General features: G+C 39.5%; 1 long non-coding RNA gene across 2 annotated transcripts in view; it reads right to left on the bottom strand.

Moving 5' to 3' along the window:
- LOC148049245 (uncharacterized) overlaps positions 1-19293 on the bottom strand; it is a 92704-nt gene that overhangs the window by 52812 nt on the left and 20599 nt on the right. Inside the window, exon 2 of one of the 2 annotated variants that reach the window (XR_015695399.1) lies at positions 18827-18970. This is a non-coding gene — a long non-coding RNA (uncharacterized LOC148049245). The remainder of the gene's footprint in view (positions 1-18826; positions 18971-19293) is intronic. The other variant, XR_015695400.1, reaches the window with a different exon arrangement.

Raw genomic sequence — 19293 nt, 5'->3', positions numbered from 1 at the left:
ATTGAAATCTTGCCCCCGTACCCAAAAGTCCATCACATGGTCCAATCTTCCACTGCCATGCTGACAGTTCCACCCATCCAGTTCCAGTCAGGTGCAGAGGTGTAAAAACAAAGGATAACCTTGGCTTACTAGAAAGGAATTTTATTTTGGCAACATCACATTCTACTTCTTACTATTCCCCCTCCCAATTCCCCACAAATGAAACATCATAGTAGAATAGAATATTAGTGTAGCAGGCCAAAGATCCCAAAAGGCACCGGTTGTAGGCCTGACACTATTATTGTTACTATGATGAATGTTACTCAAAAGAATTGTAACCCTAGACAACACGCTGTTTATATGGATTTTGAACATGTTGCTCTTTTTATCTGTATTAATAATAAAAAAATAAAAAGAGAAAAATACACACTTTGGGTAGAAAGAATTTTTTTTCAGAAGTACATGCAGACAGCTAAATAAAAAGCCTCCAGCAAAATAATTCAAATTAAGAATAAAAGTGATGAAATGCTTTGGGATGAGCCTGAAGTGAGGAAATGCTGAAAGTTTTTTAGAGATTTCTATCAGAATGATACTGATATGATGATGAGTGGAATTCAAATGAATTTCACTGGCTTTTAAAAAAAATGCATGAAAGGTAAAGTATGAAGGCATAGCTATGAGTTTGTTTAAAAAAAAAACCTCCACAAATCTATATAATGTAAATAAATAAATGTTAACACATGGATATGATTTAATTATGGAACATCTGTGAAACTTGTTTAATATATGTGCACAAACTTCATGTGTACCTGAAAATTGGAAAACCCTCCTGTTGTTCACCACATTAAAAAGCAGTGCAGTAGAAGTGAATACTAAAAAACACAAAAGTGACAGTGAACAACATCTGTCAAGTGTGGTAAGGTATTACAGCTAGAAATTAATATGCAGAAAAGATTTTAGCTCTTCGCAGGTCACTGAGAAATGTATGAATGTAAAAAGAAACATTTGTTGATTTAGAGAAAGGCTAAAGGACTGAATTCTGGAATATTTTGCATGAATCTGGAGTTGAAGTTGTTGCTGAGCATAGTGATGATTATAAAACTCATAAGTAGATCACCTGTAGTGTGGAATAGAAAGCTTGTAAAAGTTACAACACTGGGTAAGGAATAATATAAGGATCCTGCCTTGATTTCATTGAAATTCTGTGGGTATAACTTACTTGAACTTCAGTAAGGCATTTGACAAAGTAGACCACAATCTACTACTTGACAAGGTAGAAAAATGTGGGTTACACAGCTTCACTACCAGATGGAAGGCATGATGAAAATCTAACAAAAACTAAAATATGATGCTGCTTGGTTACTTGGCATATATATATAAATGTACAAGGAATGTTTCTAATGATGGCACATGACTGCAGCTTGGAGATGAGAGGTTTATATTCAGATATGGCAAGCTGAGTACCTGAATGTTTTGTAGCAAATATTGTATAAAATGCATGATACTATGTGGAATATGCATCTGAAAATAAATAATTAATGAGTGAATAGGTTAAGTTATATCATGGGTGTCAAACTCACCACTTCATGTTGCTGTCATGTGATGTTTAACGATGTTTTTCCCCTTCACAGAGCTGGGGTGGGTATGGTCTGCATGTGAGGCATCCAGCTTTTGGGCCACCAGTTTGACACCCATTATATAATAATGGGGAAAGGGCTAATAGCCGCCCTGAGTCTCTCGGGAATAGGGCAGCATACAAACTGAATAAACTGAACTGAAACTGAACTGAAACTAATTTATTTAATCAAAACTATTATATATTGCCATCAGCATCCATAATACTAAAAGAATACTGTTTAGCTATTGGTCTTCTCCCCTTGTAAAGACACTAGAACCAAAGGTCACCCGAAGAAATTGAATTTTGGAAGAATTCGTGTAGACAAATTGATTTTATTATTTATTTATTTGATTAATTTTTATACAACACATAATGAACATTTAGAATTTTCTGTCATGGGATGTGGTGCTGGTTATTTGTCAGGCTTTAAAAAAAAGATGGGATTGATTCATGGAAGTCATGAGAACCAATGACTATTAGCTTGATGGCAGCATGAGTGTCTTTGAAACCCATCTGCTGAAGAATATTGGGCTTCCTTGTGTAGTTAGTTGGCCACTGTGGAACATCATGGGTTGGACTATATGGGTTAGAGCACTGCTTATGTTCTTATGGGAGACAACCTAATTTTAAGACCTTCTGAAAGACATGATGTATGTATGGTGTGTATGACTATATACTAGGCAAAAGTTTATTATTTTTAGCATTATGTTTTTAGCATTACATAGGGACATGGTGGCTCAGTGGCTAAGGTGCTGAGCTTGTCAATCAGAAAGGTTGGCAGTTCGGTGGTTCAAATCCCTAGTGCTATGTAATGAAGTGAGCTCCTGTTACTTGTTCCAGTTCTGCCAACTTAGCATTTCAAAAGCATGTAAAAATGCAAGTAGAAAAATAGAAACCATCTTTGGTGGGAAGGTAACAGCGTTCTGTGTGCCTTCAGCATTTAGTCATGCTGGCCACATGACCGTGGAGATGTCTTTGGAGCACTGGCTCTTCAGAGCGCTAGCTCTTCAGCTTTGAAATGGAGATGATCACTGCACCCTAGAGTTGGGAAGAACTAGCACATATGTGCAAGGGCAACCTTTACATTTACCTTTACTGTGATGTTTATTGAGTTAGATTATAAACATAAAAGCAACTTTTAAAATTGCATTACCAATACTATCAAAGTAAATCATTTGACAAGGAGGAGCTGGAAGCAGAGCAATGGGCATTAGAACAGCTATAGCTATTTTGCATTTTCAAAAAAACAGCTAAAGAAGGATTTGTTCAAATGGTTTGCATCAGAGGTGGTATTCAGCCAGTTCCCTCTGGCACTGGCGGTTGCGGGAGGCTTCACCCACCTACTCAAACATAATGCATGGGCACTGTGCATGGGCAGAATGTGGTGCGCATGCACAGATGTGGTGTGCACACACTCACATTGTGAACCGGTAGGGAAGGTAAGTGAATCCCACCAACATTGGTTGCTTTCTGTCTTATATAAATGCACGTATTGAAATAAAGCTTTAGTGGTTAGAAGGATTTGTTAAGACATCAGACTAAACATCCAAAGACTCTGGGTTCTAAACCCATTTAGGCCCAAAGTCAGCTGGATGACCTTGGGCTAGGCACTTTCTTTCAGCCCAAGGATGGAGGCAATGGCAAACTTCTTTTGAAAAATCTGGCCAAGAAAACTGTAGGCAGACTAGTCTAGGCAGTCTCTGAAAATAGAACACAATTGAACAGAAAAAAAAGAGAAATGCTATTGGTTACAGAAATACAAAGTTATACTCTTTAATACACTTACAGGCAATAAATGCAATCAAGGCAGCTACTTTTTAAAATAAACTAGTAAAGCATTAACATATGCTAAGCAATTGGTTTCCTATTATTTGATTTTTTAATTTTTTAAATTATATTTATTATTTGATTTTCTAAGTTTACTTAAGGCAGTACACTTACCTACAATTCCTGATTTCTATTTTCTCTACAACAACAGCCCTATGCAGTAGGGATGACAGAACTCAGGGTTAATTTGATTATTTTACATACCCGGTCAATAATAATTATCCAAGGAGGCAGAATTTCTATGAGAAATTCCATCAATCAATCAATTAAAATACAGCTGAAAGTCACCCCCTACTCAAGCAGGAGTCCCTATACCATTTCAGATAAGTGACTGTCCAGTCTCTTCTTCAAAATTTCCAGTGAAGCACCCACAACGTCTGATGGCAAAATGTTCCACTTCTATCACTCTTCTATCACACTTCTATCCACTTCTATCACTCTGCTTTCATTGTTCATCTTTTTTTTTTTTTACTTTATAGATAGAGAAATAATTTAGTCTCACCTGAATGGATTCATGGGTTATGCACAAGCATAAAATATACTCATGACATACCAATTTAGTAGAACAGGTTTTTATTTGAAATGTTGAGAGTCCAATCAAAGCTGGACAGCCATTTGTGTGTATTTTAAAACTGATTATGGTGAAAAACTGGTTTACTATTCATAAACCTCTTCCACAACATGCAACTGCCCCCTTCTCAACCTCAGCTCCCAGAAAGTTTAAATTATATTTTTTATGCACCCCAGGACAAATCTTAGTGCTAGAATGCACTCCTGATAGGATTGACTAAAACATGGAAGATCTGCAGCTCACAACATATGGACAATATTTTGTTGTTTTTAACCAAGCCGTTATTGTCTAAGGAATAACCTAGAAACTCTAGGAAGAGTGAAAGAATCTGGATGTGGTTGTGAATTCTTTTTTCTAACATCTGGATTCACATGCATCAAAAAGTTTTAGGAAATCTCAAAAGGTTTCAGCAACACAATGGGTTCTTAATACATTACGATTGTTAATTGATATGGTATTATAATATTTTTCACATGCAGTGACATGTGGTGAAGCTTATGGCTGGTGGGGCAAAAAGAAAAAAAGCGTCTTGACAGTGGGCAAAAAGAGATTTAAAGGAGGAGAAGCTACCGGGAGGGGGAGGGCGGTGCGTGGAGAAGGACCAGTAGACGATGCGGCGCTGCACAGGCTCTGGGATGAGCTCGAACTGCTCCTCCACCCGCTGGAAGGGCCACTTCTCTGCCACACACCATGCCACGATGTCCAGCAGGGACTCCGGGCTCTGCATATTGCCCAAGGGCAGCACTCCGAACGCGGCATAAGCCATGGCCAGGGCAGAGGGGAAAGCGACGGCAGTGGAGGAAGCGGCAGCAGTGGCCGATGAAGTTTCCGTGATGCAAAGTGCCCCACTGCCACCAATGCCACTGCCCGCCCACTGCCCCAGCCTGCAGCCAGCCCAGCACCATACCCGGGTCTGCAGCAAAGGTGCTTGGCGGCTCCCGTGATGCAAAGTGCCCCGCCGCCACCGATGCCGCTGCCCGCCCGCTGCCCTGGCCTGCAGCAGCCCAGCACCATACCCGGGTCTGCAGCAAAGGCACTTGGAGGCTCCCACGATGCAAAGTGGAGAGTTGAACTTGCTTGGAGCATGAACTTTTCCAACACAGGCGCGTTTTACAAGCAAGGCTCCTGCTACTACATTGCGCAGTTGCTCAACTGCAAGGCATGATTCGCTGCTCCCAGATCAGGAGGCGTGAGAATCACGTGCCTCCTTTGCATACAAAATTTTTCGCTTTTTAACCCTTGCTTAACTCTTAAAAGGCGAAAAATTCCTTATGAAAAGGAGGCCCATAGTTCTCTAGCTGCCCCCTACAGTTAACACTAAGTAGACTCAAAATCACTGTGACTTGGAGTCTGGAAGCAACTACCTTGGCCTTTTTAAATATTTTTTAAAAAATTCTTTAAAATTCTTTCCTTTTCCTCATGACTGGTGAGGCCACACCTCCCCTGCCTCTAGTGACTGCACATCGCTGCTCACATGTAATATTTCTCACATGTATAAATATACACCCTTCCCATCCTAATTGCACCTCAAATCATTTCAGTCCTACATCAGTCAAACCACTCTGTGCATCTGATAAGCTGATCTGTAGTTCACAGAAGCTTAAATTAGTTAGTTAGAAAAGTTCCTATGTGACTCTTTCTGATATTCTGCTACCACAGACTAACATGGGACACCTCCTGTAATTTGCAACATCTCTCTGTCAACCCCCTTTTTATTTGTCTTCATTCTCTTTCTTTGCATTCCTTTTGTATTTTTCCCTTCTTACTCATATCATCTCAGGCTATACAGAAAGGACAAGTTGATCTCAATCAAGATCTGAATTGATCTCTTGAGGAATTTAAAAATTAGTCCAAAGATCACTCAACTAGGATAGATCAAAGTGCAGTAGCATAATGCAAAGTTTTGTGTTTCTTTGCCTTATTTAGAAAAAAAACTTTCCTGCTACTTTTTTTCCAGATAAATTATAAACACAATGCAACCACATACTTTAAATCTACTTGAAAATGTCAGCATCTGTGGTCACCAACCATAGAAATTTTTTGGGAAGGAGGAACGTAGATGGGGCCACAAATAATAGGTTATTATCTCCCTTCTTCCCAATAGGGCCTTCGATATTCACAGGTACCCATATGCTGGAAATTGGATTTTCAGTATAACTTTGGTATTTATTACTTTCAATTTCATTGTATAAAACATATACACACACTTGTGACAGAGAAGGAGCTTTGACAAAGCTATAAAAAATCAAATCAGTAGTTCTCTTGCAAAAAAAACAGAACTGCTCTACTTGCTAAAATATAATAGAAAAAAATCAATTGTTCTTTTATACTGTTGTTGGTTTTTTTCCCCATTCTCCATCCTTCATATGACAATAAAGCAGAAGCAGCTTATGATTCTGGCACTTGAGCACCAAGTTAACTTGTCTCTATATTAATTATGTTATTCCTAATCCAGCCAGGTTATTGTATCTTGATTCATGACTGACAAAAGTCAATGATTCTATTTCAAAAGTTCACTTGATATTACTCTTGAATGTGTGCACTTTGCTTTATGTACTCACAAACCCTAACAAATTCATATACAAATGCAATATTTTTGAGGTCAGCCAGAAGGAAGATGAAATGCAGAATCTCTTGGGCTTTTATAGAGTTAAGGCTTTTGAGCAAGACGTTTATGTGTAGCCACTTATTGTTAATGATTCAGACTGTCTTCCCAATGGATCACTTCGTTTGCACAGATTTTTGCTGTTGAAAATAGCTGGAAGGGAGCTTTCAGCTGGAATTGGCTACTTTTGCATGGTCAAAAGCTGCAGTGTCTGGAATTATTATATTGGTGGGGGAGAAACAAGGGCCAGTCCTGGAGGCTGCAGAAAGTTCAGAAGAGGGCACTGCATCGGAGGCAGAGATGGGGGCAAGGGCATCTGGCTGTTCTCAGCTGCCTTCAGAGCTGGGATAGCAGTGAGGCAGAAGAACAGCTAGAGCCGTGATGGCTAACCTATGGCACACATGCCACAGGTGGCACACAGAGACATTTGTCGGAGCACGCAAGGCGTTGCCCTGTTAGTTGGCCAGCTAACTTTGGCCTTTTGAGGCTATTTTTCGCCCTCCATTCCCAAACTTCTGGTTTGCTGTAGGGCCAGTTTTTCATGCTCCGGAGGCTTCAGGGAAGCTCCGGAAGCCTCCGGAAGGCCTCCGAGGGGGGAAGAGGCTGTTTTCACCCTCCCCAGGCTCCTATAATGCTTCTGGAGCCTGAGGAGGGTGAAAAAAGCATGCCAAAAATGGGGGGAGCACTGGTCATGCACATAGCATTATGGGTGTGGTACACTCGTGCACGACTCCCCTGTTCTCCCCCCTGCTTTTGGCACGTGAGCCAAAAAAGGTTCACCATCACTGAGCTGGAGCCTGTTCCCAGTGTGTGCGTGTGCAGAGCTGCCAGAAGAAAAGAACAGCTAAGAAATCAGGGTTGACTTTGAAGTGAAGCCACAGGTGGATGGTGAGTGGCCCCTCCCATAAGAAATAAAGAGGAGCAAAAGGGGAGTGGGCTTTTGCAAGAAACAATTTGTTTGTTCATTTGTTCATTCGTTTCAGGAGTGTGAAGATCTGTCAGTGAATCTCGGAGACTCTGTGCCAAGTCTTCCCTTGCACAGCGCTGCATTTAGAAAATATTTACATGGCAGCTTTCCAAGCTAGATAAAGCCTGTGGTCATAAAGATGGCGCAGTGGTTAGAGGTGCAGCACTGCAGGCTACTTCAGCTGACTGCAGTTCTGCAGTTCGGCTGTTCAAATCTCACCGGCTCAAGGTTGACTCAGCCTTCCATCCTTCCGAGGTGGGTAAAATGAGGACCCGGATTGTTGGGGGCAATATGCTGACTCTGTAAACCCGCTTAGAGAAGGCTGAAAGCCCTATGAAGCGGTATATAAGTCTAACTGCTATTGCTATTGCTATAAATTCACCTTTGAAAGACTGTTTACTGAATGTGAATGAGAGCAATTCACATTCGTTTAATAAAAAGGGTTTTGTCGGGACCAGGAATCTGTTTTGTGCTTTTTGGAGACGCCTAGGCCAGAACAAGTAGCTTCTTTTAAAGAGCTGCACATAAAAGCTATGTTCATGCCGCTGCTCACCCTAGAGCACTCCTTAGCAACCAAAAGTATTTCACAGCCCTAATGTATAAATTTGAACAAAACATGATTTGCTTCTTTTTGTCAAGCTGGTCATATCTTACTTTTTTTTTAAAAAAAAAGTCATTGATTATACAATTTCCCCTCTTTAGGCAAGACTTTGTTCTTTGCAAACAATGCAATCCTCTCAAGCAGTTCATTAGTTGTTCAGAATGCTTGGGGTTGGGAACTCAAAGTCAGTTTGAAGCTCTGTTTGTACTCGAATATAAATATTGAAACATTTTTAAAGGCAAGATAACATAAGCAATGTTTAGGCAGAGATATCCTAGGTGATGTCCAAAAGTGCCTTCCCTTTTTTTTCCCAAAGAAAATCAAATTGTATTAACTACGGTTTAGAGATCTATGTGCATGAATTCTCTAGAAACCATGTAGTACACAAAGGCAAAATACAATTTTCTGTCAAGCATCTGTGCTCTTTTTACATTCCATCTGGTCAGCTACCACTGAACCATAGAGAGCAGATATAGAGAAACAGTGACCTTCTACAAGATCTTTGGGGGAATTTCTCTTCTCAGTAACCACAATCACGATTGCAATTTACTTACTGCTTCTGGCAGTACAACTTTTCTGTCTAACAGAATCACTATGAAGATAAGGATTTTGACCTTGCCAGATTTAGCAATCCCTCTGTATAAGACTATTGTCCACTATTGACAATTAATATCATTATTAGTTGTCAATAGTTTTCCCTGGAAAAAATGATTGTAAGTAGTTCCAACCCAAAGGCAGTAAACAAAATTTGCACAACTGTTTGTGTGTGAGAGAGACATCCGAGATGGTATTCAGCAGGTTCTGACCAGTTCTGGAGAATTGGTAGTGGAGATTTTGGGTAGAACTGGTAAATACCATCTCTTACTGGCTCCGCCCCCATCTATTCTCTGCCTCCCAAGTCCCAGCTGATTGGGAGGAAATGGGGATTTTGCAGTAACCTTCCCCTGCCATGCCCACCAAGCCACACCAGGGCCACCAAGCCAAGCCCACAGAACCGGTAGTAAAAAAAAAAATCAATCCCACCACTGTGCGAGGGGGATAGTAGGGATAGAGCCTTGTGCAAATCAATTTACACATAGTGGAGAATAGACATACATTTTCATCATGATCTACTTTTGTCATTTGCCCTTCTTTCTCCCCCTCTCTGCCTCTCATCAATTTCCACAGCAGGTAGAGATGAGTTTGTCCCATTCGAGGAGGGTCTAAAATGTTCTTCAATGTCTCATGCAGCTCTTCACACTTAAAAAAATTGACTACTCTGAACCAGTCTGCAGTCTAAGCATATGAACTAGGGAAAGTCCCATTTAATCAATATTATCAGTAAATATAATGAATCTTTGTACTTTCTTCTTTGAAAGTAAAAAATATCAATGTCAGTGAGACTTATTCCTAAATCAGATTGCATGTTGTTGAAACAGATCAAACATTTCAAAGAACTCTTTAAAAACACTATATTCTCATTTTTTTTATACAACCAAAAATCATCCATCACTGAGCATTTTATCATCTGACGGTTCCTGTTGGTGATTTCTAGGCTAGGCATTCTCAAATGTTAGATGTCCTACTGAATAGCAGGGAAACTATCCCTCACATTGAAAATGGAGGGTCAAGGAATCAAAAGGTCCATTTGCATGTCTTGACTGATCACACCAAGCAAAGGAGAAGAATGTTCTCATTCAAAAAAATCAGTACCGATTAATCATGAGGCAAAATGATATGTATCTAGCTGAGATTTATTTTGTGACAGAAGTTTGTTGGTGAAATGAATGAATGAATGAATGAATGAATGAATGAATGGGCAGGTTATTGAAAGGTGTACCATGGCAGGAGTATTCAGTGGTGAAAGTAGAATTAGATTCTAAATTACTTCTATAAGGGGGAGACAGAGACTAAAATCGTAATGTCTTCAAATCCCAATACTTTATATTGTTATTTCAGGAGTATTTTCCAGAAAAAGGGGAGGAGAGTGAATTCTTATTATAGTGACAAGAAGAAGAGCATATATGTTTTGTTGTCAGGTACAAATGATCCGATCCACACATAAAGTTCCAGTTAACCTAATTTATTGGTAATCATGCCCATATATAAGAATCTTCTCAACTAACACCTGCCTGGGGTTAGATAAGGGTCTATAGAATTCAAGGAGGAAGGGATTGGACTTAAATTCATTTGTGCCTATGTAGATTCCAGGCTAATCTCTATTTTAACTCTACCCCAGATTCTGCCACTCCCTCTCCTGGATTTGTGTTACTAACATAACTTTATTTTATTCAATAGTCTCAGTCCAGGGACCAAAAGAGCTGCAAGAATTGCAAAGAGAGTGAAGGAAGGCAAGTGGCAAAAACAGCTTCCCAGCAGCAAGACCCACCTTTTGGGTCATACATTGTGATAGCACACATTTGTACAAAAGGGAGTAGAGGTTGTGTAAAATATGATATTTTTATAATCTGAAAGCCTTAGATCCTGTGGCACTTCTGGAACTGAAAATGAAATTAAAGACTGTGTTCAATGGCCACAGCTTGTCATGTTCATTCACTTTTTACATGGTCTCAGTAAGACATCACCACAAAATAATTGCTATTTGGTGTTTTCCTATTTTGATAGTATTATATTTTTGCAAAGAGTAGAGCACTTGTACAAAAAGCTGGATCGCTCTTTGTGTTGGTCTTCCACTATTATAAATAAAAGTGTGTTTTTGACTCATTATATAAAGGTTGCAAATACATTTTTAATTGATACCAAAAATATCAACTCAAGGTAAATCTAAGAATGAATCTCATTCGGGGAGTGGGGGGGAAGAGGAAAGATTTTTTGCTCGTCCAAAAAGGAATTGGGGCAAGATATCAACCATAGGTCATAAGAACAAAACATATTAGAATAGAATAACAGAGTTGGAAGGGACCTTGGAGGTCTTCTAGTCCAACCCCCTGCCTAGGCAGGAAACCCTATAGCAGTTCAGACAAATGGTTATCCAGCATCTTCTTAAAAACATCCAGTGTTGGAGCATTCACAACTTCTGGAGGCAAGTTGTTCCACTGATTAATTGTTCCAACTGTTAGGAAATTTATCCTCAGTTCTAAGTTGCTTCTCTCCTTAATTAGTTTCTACTCATTGCTTCTTGTTCTACCCTCAGATGATTTGGAGAATAGTTTGACTCCCTCTTCTTTGTGGCAACCCCTGAGATATTGGAACACTGCTATCATGTCTCCCCTAGTCCTTCTTTCTATTAAACCAGTTCCTGCAACCATTCCTCATATGTTTTAGCTCCAGTCCCCGAATCATCTTTGTTGCTCTTCTCTGCACTCTTTCTAGGGTCTCCACTTCTTTTTTACATTGTGGGCGTAAAGTTTGTGGCATAAAGTTTGTGTAGAGAAAAATACACCTATCCACAGAATTTGAAGTGGAGCTTCTGGACTCTAGATGCTACCAATGGGTGGCCATGGAATGAGTTATATAATATAAGAATTCCAGCCAGTGCCTTGAGTGTAGCTTGAGCAAACACTCTCAAAGTTGCCTCTAAAGTAGCGACCTACAAAATTGGCAACTTTAAGATTTTTGGACTTCAACTCCCAAAATTCCACAGCTGGCATCTTAATTTTTAAGATAAAAGAATAAATAATAAATGATTTAATACACAGGGGAGTATTATGTAAATAAATTGTTACAGTGTTAATTTTATAGTGTTAAGTTTAATTTTAACTTTAATTTTATCCCAGCTCTGTTTATTGTCCGAAGTAAAATGCTCAGACACACCATTCAAAACCACAGCTACTGTAGTTTAAAAGAACTTCAATATTGTTACTCTGATGAGCTAGAGAAAATATAGGGAGATGCAGGAGGCTTTGAACACAAATTCTATAAATCAGATAGGAGCTTATGGAGAATAAGCAAATAGAAAGTTCTTCAGTAGTCTTCCCAAGCTGAGTAAAGCCTGTTAAAGCTTAAGATCCCAGCTGATGGGTGTGTGTTTCTGGTCATTGAACGGGAAGAGATTTTGGAATCCACAAGGATAACTCTGTGAACAGACTGAACAACTGCGTGATTACTAAATAAAAAAAATCTACATTAGGAATCATAAAGAAATGTTGCCGTACAGTATTCTAGACAAAGCTGGAGTACTTGGAATTCTGCGCGCATCTTTGATTATTGGATTTTAAAAGACTATCGGAGAGCTGAAAAGGGTGAAGGAAAGGGCAAATAAAAGAAACCGAAGCTGCCATCTAAAGAACAATTTCAATAGTTGATGTTTTTAGTAGAAAAAAGTCAAGCAAGAGCGTGGGGAGCTAGAAGATTTTCTAGCGTTATGCAATCTATAGCAAAAAATGAAAAGAAAGCAGTTTTCGGCTAAGCACATAATAACAGAATTTAGAATTTAACTGAATGGTGGCTCAGCATTAATAGGCAAAAGGAAAGAGTTCTTCATGCTGCACTCAATTAAAGTGTGGCATTCACTAGCATAAGATGACCAACAACTTAAATGGTTTTAACAGAGTATTATTTGTACCACTTAACAGGTCTTTACAAACTATTTGGAGGAGCTCTTGAAGTACTTCCACAATCTTCACTGTTTGGAATGAAGTCCTTCCTCAAAGACTCAGGGTGGACACTTTGAGGACTCTTTCCAGACATATTCATGAGCAGAAGTGGGGTTGGAGAAATTCAAGCCTGAAACTACAGAAAGCTACTTTTAATTGGTGGCTATATCTACATTACCAGACTATTCTTCAAGAATATCAGCAACCAACCATTGCTGAAGGGCAAAAATGGACATTGCCCTCTACTACCTCACATCCCATTGCAAAGATTTTGTTGCTCCAAATTGAAAATAGTATTTTTCAGTTTGTGCTGGCTTAATATTTGCCTTTGCTTGTTGTTTTTCCTTTAAGGCAAAGCTCTACACATTTGCTGCTGTGCAGAGTCAGGAACCGCTTCACCTACTATAATGACTCTCATCCACTATCTCTCTATGCTTGGCTACCATTGATATTGTAGAGAAATGCTGATCATAACTTGTCTGACATGCAGAGGACTATTGGCTTGAAATGTGGTGGTGGTGGTGGTGGTGGTGGTGATGACGACAACTATTATGTCTCTCCCTACTGTTGTTTTCAAATGCATACTAAGGTCAGCAGTGCATTGTTTACTGGTGAAGGCTTTCATGATTGGAATTCTCTGAGCAGCACTGGACTTCAGCATTAAGTGATGGTGGTCAGACCAGGGGTGTTATAGTTGATTTCATTGAGGGCCACATCAGGGTTGTGTTTGACCTCGGGGAGCTGGGGGAGCATGGCCGGAGTGGGTGTAGCCATCTTGACATGACTCATGTAAGGGATGCCTGTGGTGGCCTGGACAGGGCTGGGGGGATCCATTGTCTCCAGTGGAGAAAGGTGAGACCAGGGAGAGCACCAAACAACAGCCTCCTGCAGCCCTTTGACAATGAAAACAGAGCTTGCGGCCCTCCCAAGCTCCATTTTCACTGACAGAAGCACTATGTGTCAGTCTTTCGCTGTTTCCAGGGCAGCCCCATGGGTCAGATCTAAGCACTCTGTGCACCAGATCTGGATCTCAGGCCTTGAATTTGACTCCTCTGGTATAGACAACAGATATCCTGATGTGTCTAGCATCTTCAGAGGCAAGATATCCTGCTAGGCATCTGATGCTTCTGTAGGTTTTTTTACTGGCAAAACCTTAGGGAATCTATTCTCAATCAGCCTTCCTTTAAGATTTCTGGGAATCACTGGGAATACTTACACATTCACCTATTCTCTCATTTCATTATCAAAGCATATATGCCAGTAGCACCCTATTTTACATTGCTTTCAGAATTTCTGAAATGCAACAGCAGTTTGGCAGAACAATTGTTCACACAATTTGCCATGTTTAAAACAGTGGCAAAAGGAAAGGCTGGCTTTCTTTTATTAAGACCTCTTCTCATCTGTCTCCTCCTCCAGCTCTCACATGTTCCAAGGAATACATGAAAAGGGTTTATTGAAGTCTGGTTCCCAGCTTGACCCTTAACAAAGCAATGGGACTGATGCACAGACATTCTCTCATCAAGGAATTCATATTTCACTTTTAATGCCCTATGTTCCTCTTTTTCATTTCCAGATACTATTGCTCTTTCTTTGGTCTTTCCCATCTCATCAGCTTTTTTTTCTTCCTCTTTATTTTTATTTTGATATTTCTTTATAAAAAGAAAAGAATAGTGCTAAGAACATTTTATGGCATTTTAAAGTGCAAATATTTTATTTGTGTTTGGTTAAGGTTTTAACTAAGCACAAATTAATATGATTACATTATTCATATAATGGGATTATCTGTGCATATGTGATGGGCTGGCCCCTTTAGTTCTCTCAAGCCAAGTTCCTTAACCTCTTTCCTCACAATCCTAACAGTTATACTCCCCTACAATTTAGGAATCTTTTTCCATTACTTCTTTGGTAAGTTCATTCTGCTAAACTAGACCATGTTGGTGTATTGTCATATGCTTATTATTTAGATTTAATATAGCCTTCCAATTTAGTGGACACTGGGCAGCTTACAAAGTATACTAATTAAAACATCAACCATAAACAAAATTAAACAAGAGAGCTTAGACTAAAAGCAAACAACAAACAAAGAAATTAACCCTTCCAGTAATACATTAAGCCTAGGTCTGGCACCAAACATAGAATTTAAAGGCTTGGAGTTTGGACTAGATGACCTGCAAGATCCCTTACAATTCTGTTAATCTATTAAAACCTCAAATAAAATGGTTCTGTCCAAATCCTAGGTAGGATTCAGAGGGCAGGAGCTGAAACAGAGAAGGCATATTTCCTAGGTCACACAAGATGACAACTTGCATTAGAAGGAATCTGGAGCGCACCCACTCTGCCCTTTACTGGGAAATGTCCTCTTGGCACCTTTATTCAGGAGGATGGAATTGGAAATCTCCTTTTAGTTTTTACTTTCATGAACTCTACAGAAAGCAGAGTAGCCAGGATGTGTAGAAGTTTAAATTCCATATTAGAATGAGACTATGGATTTCATAGATTGTTTTTTATGTGTACTAAGATGAGGGAAGTAATGGAGAAGGAAATAAGAGAAAGGAAAAGAAAAAAAATAAGAATCCTACAGGCTTTACTTAGTGCAAATCTTCCAGATACAAATACATTTCTTCACATACAAAGAGTACAAAATAGATCTATTTCTTTTCTAAAAAGACACAATTTGCATCAATCCATATTATAAATATCTTAAAGTGATCCCAGTTTACACCTAGCTCTATTTTCCCATGGGGGTTTGGGGCCTGGCTATTTCAGGGACTACCTACCTGTTAGCCCTGCAAGGTAGTCCAGACAAGAGTCCAAGAGTACAAGGGCTACTTTTACCACAAGGTTTTATTAAAAGAATCTTTCAAGATTTAAAGCATTTTTCCTTTCCTTTCTTTTTCTTTCCATTCCCTTTCCCTTTCCTTATTTAGAAAAATTATTTGCCACTCATTTCATATCCAATGACTCTGGGCAGATTACAGCAAAAAACATTAAAGAATAAAAGACACTTGTGTATCTTTTGAAAAGTTGCCCGCATTCTCTCTTGTTCTTTTGGGTTGAATCCTCTTTTACAATCTGGTTGTCCCATTCATGGGTTTCCCTCCTGTCTTCCAAGGTCATTCCTACACTTCATACTGTTACATTATCTCCAGTTATCTCTGCCCATTTGGTTCAGTCCAGCAAGAGTGCCCCTACTCTGCTGTAGTTCCTGCTCCGGAATGACATTTGCGTAAATTTAACCCTTATTACATTCAGGAAATTACAGTATTGAAGATCTGGTTGTTCTCCCAGACATTAAAATAGTGTGATTGTGGTGTCCCCTTTTGTCCTTTTCCTTGTCTTGTTCTGAATATTTCACTCTTGTGGTCTTTCATTTATTTTACTATATATCAAAATATACCAATATCTATCTATCTATCTATCTATCTATCTATCTATCTATCTATCTATCTATCTATCTATCTATCTATCTATCTATCTATCTATCTATCTATCTATCTAACTATCTAACTATCTAACTATCTAACTATCTAACTATCTAACTATCTAACTATCTAACTATCTAACTATCTATCTAACTATCTAACTATCTAACTATATCTATCTATCTATCTATCTATCTATCTATCTATCTATCTATCTATCTATCTATCTATCTATCTATCTATCTATCTATCTATCTAATTTTTTTTAGCTATTGACTGCCCAGAATCATTTGGGGGTCTTCTATATATAATATGAAATGAAGAGGTAAATTTCCTTCTGATTCTCCAACCCTACTTTAACTAGGGTTTCTTACATAATGGGAAGCCAAAAGTCTTAAACAAAATAGGGCTGCATCCTTTCTCTTTTGTTAGAGAGGAGAAGGTTCTTTCTCTTAGCTCATTGCTTAAAGTACAAGTTTTGCTGGGCCCTGCAGATTATCCAGACTGGAAGATTTAGATTTGATTGATTAACGTTTCTTTCCTATTTGAATCTCTTGGAATGTCTTCTCTTTTTCATAATAGTGCCTTTGGGAATGCATACACAAATTCTACATGAGCTCAGTCATGAATGGTAGGTATTGCTTTGTTAGAAACAAAAACCTTAAGGCAGATTGAATATTCCTAATAAAGATTTCTGAGCCTTCAGGGAAGCCTTCTGATTGCAACGAATACATTTGCATTTAACTTATATTCAAAACTTTCCTTGTCAGTGGCTTCTGGGCAAAATGTAATACTTATGTTATGTGAAAGCTGCACTACATGAAATGGTCAGATGCTCCGATAATTTCATTTATCTGTTGATTTATTAAATTTATACAGTTACTCACCTTACAATAATCTGAAACAACTTATAATAACAACAATTAAAAACATAGAAATAAAACAGCATCTCCACACTATACTAAATAATATATCCCAGTTCTTACTATAGCACCATCACATTATCATATTAAATCCATATTTGATGGGTTTACTCCCATCCTAATCCAGTGCTTGGAGAAAAAGCCAGGTCTTTACATAGGGTCCTTCCAGATCTTGGGGAATGGCTGTTCTAAAGGGCTGGGCCTGCTTCAGAAGAAACATGCCTCCTAGGTTCCAGCAGGTGACATTTGAGAAATGAGAGCTGACACATCCAGGGTTAGGGTTAGCAACCAGTTCTCTGCCTGGTTGCTGGGTGGGCGTGACCATGGTGGCCATGGCATACTCAGCCTCCTGCACCATGGCAGGGAACATTTTCACCATCCCCAGGTCTGGAGGCTTTCCTCGAGCCTCCGGGAGGGCAAAAGTGTTCCCCTGGGCTCCGGAGGCCAGATATGGGCCCATTTCTGGATTTCCAAACTTCTGGGAGGCATGTTTTTCATCCTCCCAGGCTTTGAAGGCTTTCCTTGAGCCTGTAGGAGGGCAAAAATGTCCTTCCCCAGGCTCTCGAGGCCCTGCGGAAACTAGATAGGGGCCCTTTTCTGGACTTCCATAATTTCTGTAACTTCTGGGGTGTCTGTTTTTTGCTCAGAGAGAAACCAACTCAGAAAGAAGCTGAATAACTTTGTCCTAAATATTCCTTGAATAATCCCAGAGACTCCATGTGGGCCCTTCACTTACTTGGCATGATGAAGGGCCACATGGAGACTCCTGGTAAGGTGGGATGGGAGGGGCCAGCCAGTCCTTGCAACTATTGTTTCAGTGAACCAGATGTAAAATTAACATCCGGTTCACCCAAACTGGTCCAAACCGGCTGAATTCCACCCCTGAATACATGTATGCAGCAGCAATGTAGCACAGGAAAAACACAGATAATTAGGACTGCACAATGGTCAAGCACCTGAGTGAAATCGCATGCCCTACATGGCAAATCGAAACCTAGATGCTATAATTAACAGTTCAAAAGTTTTATTTAGCAACGTAAGGCAAAAAGCATCTGACACTAGAGTGTGCCTAGCTCCTTATGAGTGGTGCAAAGGCATTTTATAGTCAGGTGTAATCAACTAGTCTGTGCATGCCTAATTCCAGAACTGTCAAATTTTATTTTCCTAATAAGGAATAGCCTAATTCCTACTACTAATTGGCATACCTTATCTCTATCGCTATGAGCGTAACATTTGTCCTTACATTCCTTTCTAATCTATGTACATGACTTTCTTGCTTCTGTATAATAGTAAAGCACCAAGTTCCCTTTTAAAATGGCATTAATTGAGTTTTTTAATAAAACATCTAAAAGGGCCCAAAACACTCTATCCACACTCGTTGGGGGGAAGGTACACCTAGCTCAAGAACCTGAGGCTTCTACCTTGCAGTCAATACTTATGGCTTGGGTAGCTAATTTAGCCCCCTTGTCCCTATTGTTATATAGCAATAGCAATAGCAGTTAGACTTATATACCGCTTCATAGAGCTTTCAGCCCTCTCTAAGCGGTTTACAGAGTCAGCATATTGCCCCCAACAACAATCTGGGTCCTCATTTTACCCACCTCGGAAGGATGGAAGGCTGAGTCAACCCTGAGCCGGTGAGATTTGAACAGCCGAACTGCTGAACTGCAGTCAGCTGAAGTAGCCTGCAGTGCTGCATTTAACCACTGCACCACTCTTTTTTCACATGGGTCAGAGGGGAAACCTGACATTTAAAAGCCCTGGCAGGCAGCACCTACCTGCTTGCCCTTACCTGCTCTCACCTGAGGGCAGTAATCTAGCCCAGCCTCTCCAAGTTTATACTTCCCAAACAGTTTCATCAGGCAAAAGACGTCTTCTCCTTTAAGCTGCCAGACTCTGCATTGAAATCCTTGCAGGCCTGCCTAACAAAAGAGATGGAATCATGAGAATATATTGTGACCTAAGTGAGACATTTTGAAGGCCTGGAAGCATCCTTGTTACCCTCAGTAAATAAAAATGGTTTCATAATTTTATATGCTGAGAGTTACCTCTAAAAAGTATTATAATGTAAACAAGTAGGTCAGAAGCATATTGCTGCTACTTTGCATTCAGCAGAAGATGGTTATGACTGTTCTGTTAATAGTAATAGCCATCAAACTGTCAGTCTGAAAATGCCAAGTGGGAGAAACTGTTTTTTTATACACATACATGGACTAGCATAAGAATAAAGTACAATTATTATGTG

Source organism: Thamnophis sirtalis, unplaced genomic scaffold, assembly GCF_051295495.1.
Source record: "Thamnophis sirtalis isolate CommonGarterSnake01/CBP01778 unplaced genomic scaffold, rThaSir2_p1.2 scaffold_2, whole genome shotgun sequence".
In the NCBI taxonomy this organism is placed as follows: Eukaryota; Metazoa; Chordata; class Lepidosauria; order Squamata; family Natricidae; genus Thamnophis; species Thamnophis sirtalis.
The sequence above is the reverse complement of the archived record's forward strand: the minus strand, read 5'-3'. Positions and strand labels throughout refer to the sequence as shown.